Raw genomic sequence first — 6462 nt, 5'->3', positions numbered from 1 at the left:
CAGTATTAAGTTGCTATTTCTTTTTTTGCTTTAGCATGTTGCATGTATGACATTTACATCAAACCAAGTTTAGCTAGTACATCTGAATGTTACCGGGCAGGATTAAAGTTTGCTAGAAGTTGCGAGATTTAGGCGCCAACCAAATGTACCCAGAGGGCTGAATTTTAAGCCTCTGATCTGATCTCATTCATATTTTCATGGCCTATGTGCAGCCCAAGTAGTTTTACACCTAATGTTGCACCATTTACTGTGACATATACTGTAGAACTACTTTGTCTTGGTACACATGTATTAACCACAATTGGAAAAAGAAGGATTATGGATATAAGCCAAGACTTAATGACTGCAGTGTTGATGTTGGCAGATACCGGGTCCTGTAATTTCTTGTTTGCTGTAATTTAGTGTTTTACAGATTATCACAAAGCTTCACTTTAGGCTTTTACTTCTCCGCAGTAGAGAACTGTGTAATGAGCCGGAGAGCTATTTGATGAACAATGGTTTAATACAAGCTTTATTATCTCTGGTAAAGACTGCAGGATATGGTTGAAAGGGAGTGGTGATAGTTTAGTGGTGTTTAAGACCGCGACTAAAGAACATTGATGGGTCTTTTTTCCCAAATCTTTTGAATGGAACAAAAACAGATATGCTGGTCTAGAAAGCAGAATATGTGGTAGCTGCTTTGAGACTGCAACCCCTAAAAGAGAAAACTATGCAAACTATACATTCGAAGGTGTGCTGAATGTTAAATATTTGTATAAAAACAGTGCTACTAATATTAATAATGTGAAACGGATTAATACACGAGGTTACAATGCATGTATAAAAGTAGTAAAGTTGGTTAATAATGTAAAGTAACATTACTGTATACCAAAATATGTGAACATTTTCAATGGTGTATATCACAGAAAATGGAAGCAAAAGCACAGGTAATGGCGTGGAAAATGACTATAAATCCACCTGCATCACCTCCACTCATTCTTCACTCTCCATGGGAAGAGTTATTCAGTAACATGAGCATTGGTATGAGTTTGTATTGCACTGTTCCTGTGCTGACTGGTTGGAAATCGTGCAGTTCCCTCCTCAATACCTGAGCCAGCTGTGCTTTAGGTGACAGGGTTTTTTTTTTTTTGAAACCTGGAGGCAGAAAGCAATCAGAGGTGAGCTGTCAGAGAAGAATGCTGCACTGAAAGATGGCACCACAAAAATCCCAGCCCCGAGACCTCCCTTCCTTTATCCAATTACAGAAAAAAGAAGGGGAAAATAAGAAAATCAGTTTTTGACACTTTGGAGACAGGTCTGAATCCCCGCATTGATCTAGGAAATACGCAAAAGACCACGTGCTGTTGATCATTTTTGTCAATATCTTCCGGTTGAAATGTGAACTTGTGAAGGTTGAAAGATGGGTAATGGTCTGCTTGATGCAGCTGACAATGTTTAGTCTAACTTCAGGACGTCAATGGAAACATTCTGCTCCATCAATCGCAAACGTTGTTTAAATTGCTTTACATATTTCATATTTCACTTATCTGAAAAAATGCAAATACCACAGATACACTGATATGAACAGAGAAAATACTTCTGTTATGAATTTACAGTATATGATATCAATGATCTGTTTAAAATATATAAAAATGTCAATTACACATGTATCTATAAAAAAATGACATAGGGTATCACACTGGCTTCTCAGAATTTCATCAGAAGTTATACCATGTTGTTTTTTGTTTCTTTGAGATATGATGAGCTAAACCAAATTGAATGGGTGACCTCACAGGAAATTAGGCTTGGTGTATGGAGTAGCTTTAGATGACCAGTAGGCAGCAGTAATCACAGTATAGACGAGACCATCCAATCCCTTCCTTACTAGAAGTTACAGTGCTGCAGAAGTTGTGGTTTGAGTTTACTCTTAACTTGCTATTCAACTGCAGAAACTTGCTTCTCATTTTGCTCCTAGGCTTAGATGGATGTTGATAGTGATTACCCTACTTGATATCCATGAATAAAATGATCCAGAGGTTCTGCTGAATACAGATAGATTCTGACTGCTTGGTTTCTTCATGTCCATGATGAAATTTGAGATTACCCAATGTGTTCTTACAGTTTATTAACTTCACATGGGAAGGTGACGAAGTAGACTTTAACTGTTGGTGACAGTATCTCAGTTTTCAGAAGAAAGTTGAAACAGGACAATATAAATTCACATTGATCAAATCTTAAGGGGGGGACATGCACCAGTTTGTTACTATTGGTTAGCAATATTTTGAATAATGCCTATAACATTCTCTGAGCTATATAGAGTACTCAACTTTCTGAAGAACTCTTATTATGTTTACCCTTTCAGAAGTGGACAGTGGACTGAGCCGTCTTTGACCTAAATACGACAGTCAAATTATAGACTATATAGTGCAGGCTGATATAGACCAGGTTTCTACAGCTCCTATTGCAATGTATCTTACATGAGTGTGGAATGCTCTGACACCTGACCTCAGACTGTTTCTGTGACCAAGGGGTGACCTACAGTTTCTCAATTGCATTCGTCCGCACGTCTTTTTGTTTTAATGTACAGTTACTTTTTACTGCTCACTGATTTAAAAAATACCGCACAGGTTAAATTCACCTCACAAGGAAGATTTTGACAGCCATCAAACTGTTTAACTTCTAGTTAGAACTTTATTTTTTAAACAACATTGAGCAATTCTATAGATATACTACAAAACAATAATACCACAAGGAACACCACAGATTGTAATGTTTAATTAGTGTCATATATAATAATGACACTAAGGAATGTTTCTGTAAATCACCTGTAACTAGTGGTGGTTGCATTAAATTACCTACCATCTGTATTAAGCCTTGCCAGTAAATTCTGTGAACATATTTCTTCTGAAAAAAAAAAGACATAAAGCAGATGTAATTACCAATCGCTAATTACAGAATCTTATTTAACATTGGCTATTTCCCTAGAAGTGCTATATCTCAAATTCACATTGATTCTGTACTCACGTTCATTTCCTTTATAACGCTAAACAACATAAGCATAAGCATAAAGTATATCATTATTTTTTCTACTGCCCCTGATGTATCTAATCTTATCATACAGAAGAGCATATCTGGCAAGGATTTGATTGCTCATCTGGTTTGATTTAACTCATTTTAAGGTCAAATATAAGACAATGAATTCTACATTGCATGTATTCGTACTTTGCACAGATAGGCAAAATAATTAATCTACAATATCGACTCACAATAAAGATGTCATATTTAAAACATTTTTTTTCCCTTGACTATCAAGAACTAACATCTTACATTTACACATTGAAAAGTGTCAGTTTCTTCTGTGGTTAGAAAAGTAACCCTAAACTCCTAAAAAAAAAAAAAGTTCCTGCCCTTGTAAACAGCCTACTTGAGTTATCCATTTTTAAACTCCCTCCAAATAATAATAATAATTACAAAATCTACTTTTTGTCTTTTTTGAAGTATAAGATTTTGCTTTGGAAAAGGAGAAGTCTCATATCTCATATCCAGTTTATGCAGAATTTAGGTCATTATCTCAGGAATTAAAATAATAATTCTGCACTTCAACTCTGTGATCTCAAGCCTCTTATTTAACCGATATATCACTATGACAAGCTATGAAGAGAAGCTTTGTAATGCATGTTTTAACCTCTGTGATTGCAAAATTACAGGACCATGCTGAAACATAAATCTTTATGAAAATGTTAGATTTAGATTTTTTTGTTTTAAATCCTCTTGGCATTCGACAGCCTTTGTAATAGTTTTACTATTGTACATCAAAAGCTTAATACAATTTAAGTATTAAACAAAACTATACCTGGAAACTGTTTTTTCCCATTTGATAATAATGCTAATCCTCTTGTCAATCAGTTTTAATTATTTAATTGTGAATATTCATATGTAAAGGAAAATGCAGGTTAACCTCCTTGAAGGGTAGTTCCTTTTAAAGATGGTATCCATCAAGTATGTCACATGCTGTGTAGAGGAGAAAGTTGAGGAGAAAGCATTGATAAGAGATCAATTTGTGTTTGTTGATTAACTGCATTCACTGTCACAACTGAGAAAATGTCAAAAATGTACCTAATTTTAGAAAACCAACACTTCTGAATGGGAGAATCCATTCTGTGTGTTCAAGAAACAGGTAGGAAGAGATATGAAAATATACCAACTGTTAAGGTACGGAATTTGGACTTTTTTGGAAAAATGTAAGGAATGTTTTTGAAATCAAGTGTAAATCAAGATGGCTAACCATGACTCATGACTAAGTTATTAACTTTAATCAGATATTTTTTAGTATGGGCTGTAAATTGTAAAACATGATGTTTATTGATATTGTTCAATTTGACATGGTCTACAGCTAGGCTGTCCAGTGTGAAGGCCAAGAGTGTTTTTTTCAGTAGCTGACTGTTAACTAGCTAGCTAGTTGTCCTGTCTGAATTTCTCATTCTTCTTTATATTCATTACATTCCACAACATCAAAAAAGGACTGAAAGGCATCCAGCTAATTATAAAAGTGTTACTTTCTTGATCTAATTACAAACCCTGGGAAACAGCAGTATATTTTGTTCTTTAAAAGCATAATAATTCAGTGCCAAAAAAAGAAAGTAATGCAAATAATTGCACACCTTGTTTTGCATGGAGAAACAATATTCTAAGTTTCTAACTGTACCAGGGTTTCGAAAGCGTGGAAAGCAGATTTCTGTTTTTAGTCGGGATTTTGCCCTGTATTCATTGACAAGCGCTTACACTGTCCTACCCTTACAAGGATTGTAGGCTGAACACTGAGACCAGACAGAAGAAGAAAGGGAGTGTCAGTCTGTGATGGGCTTTCACTGACCCCACCAGTGTCTCAGTTTAATCATATATCAGATATTTTTAGTTTCCTTTCATAAACATCACCAATTTTAATCAGCACATTATGTTCATGGAAAGACCTCTATGATGTTCAGATTGTCCAGCTGAAATGGCATAGCTTTCCTGAATGTCTGTTAGCATTTTTGTGTGAAGCAAAACAGTCTTTTCACTGCCAAGACTTGTTACTGCAATCTGCTCCCAGATCTCGAGATGGCCTCTGAAGGGTCAGTGTATTTATACTAAATGGCTAGTTGTAGCAATCAAACCTGGACTTGAGGCTACTTGTTTAAACTTCAGGATATGCTGCTTGATCTGCATTAGCAAAAATTGAACATTTTAATGGAATCCTAATACCAAACACTGGGTTTAGTTTTTTTTAAATGCTATTATGAAAATGTAAATGGACAAAATCTCTTATTCAGTTAATTAAAAGGAAGTTTAGTCTTTTAGGGTGTACATTACATAATGAACTTCCAGGCATTTCTGAGAACTCATATAATTTTGAATGGGATGTATTAAAGATATTTTCATAATAATTAACCTGAAATTCCACAAAAGTGGGTTTAAATCCTGATTAAATACATCACATTCAGAAAAAAACATGTCAAACATGGAATATAAATTATTTTTTAGTTAGTTCCACCATAACCAAATACCTTTCACCTTTACAAATTCTGAGAGGTTTTCACAATGTCAGACAGATCCTAAATGCCAACAGGATTTTTTAAATAGTTATCTTCATTTCAATAAAGTAGCTCTGGGTTAAATGTCAGATCACCTTGTCGTCTCTCTTTGGGCAAAACATAATCCTCAGCCTCTCTTTAAGATTATGCTGATAAGAAATAATGTTAGTAGACTAAAACAGCAACATAACAATTCTCAAACTGAGATAATTTAGAGGGATTCAGGTCATGAAAAATGAGCTTATTCCTTTTTTATTTGATAGGTTTCACTGTATTATAAATGTCAGTGTAGAGTGTTTCATGATGAACTTACTGCTTTTCATCTACTTAAAATGTCAAGTTTTAACAATTTATCAACAGAACTGCTGATGATATAATTGTACACTAGTCATGCCTTGAAAAAACTATGGAAACCTACTACTCTCTGACTTCACAGATTGGGAATTTCACCTTATGTAATGGAACACGGAGAAATAAAAATGGAGGGAAAGTTACTTCAAAATATACATTTTACCTTAACTGATTTTGCCAGCTGTCTAGGATTACTCATATTTGGTACCTAAGCATTTTAAGCAAATTTTCTGGAGTTATTTTCAGATCCCTCATTTCATTTGACATCCTTACAGCCCATTACAGATTTCATGAATAGAAACCCTGCTATACCAGGAGCACAGTAGCAGCTATAGTATGTTACTGTGAGATGTGGGTCTTTCAATGCAGTTCTCTACACATTTGCCTGCTTAGACAATGGCCCCACAACCTGATATATTTACTTATTTCTAAACATCTAAAAAACAAGCTCCACATGACGATAAAATTAAGAAAGTGATGCGGGATGGTGCCCTGTCTAAATGTCAAATATTTTATATTCACATTGTTCCAGCAAGATTGTGTAACCCATGTATGAATT

The sequence above is a fragment of the Amia ocellicauda genome, chromosome 16 (genome assembly GCF_036373705.1).
Source record: "Amia ocellicauda isolate fAmiCal2 chromosome 16, fAmiCal2.hap1, whole genome shotgun sequence".
In the NCBI taxonomy this organism is placed as follows: Eukaryota; Metazoa; Chordata; class Actinopteri; order Amiiformes; family Amiidae; genus Amia; species Amia ocellicauda.
This window is presented reverse-complemented; position numbering follows the sequence as displayed.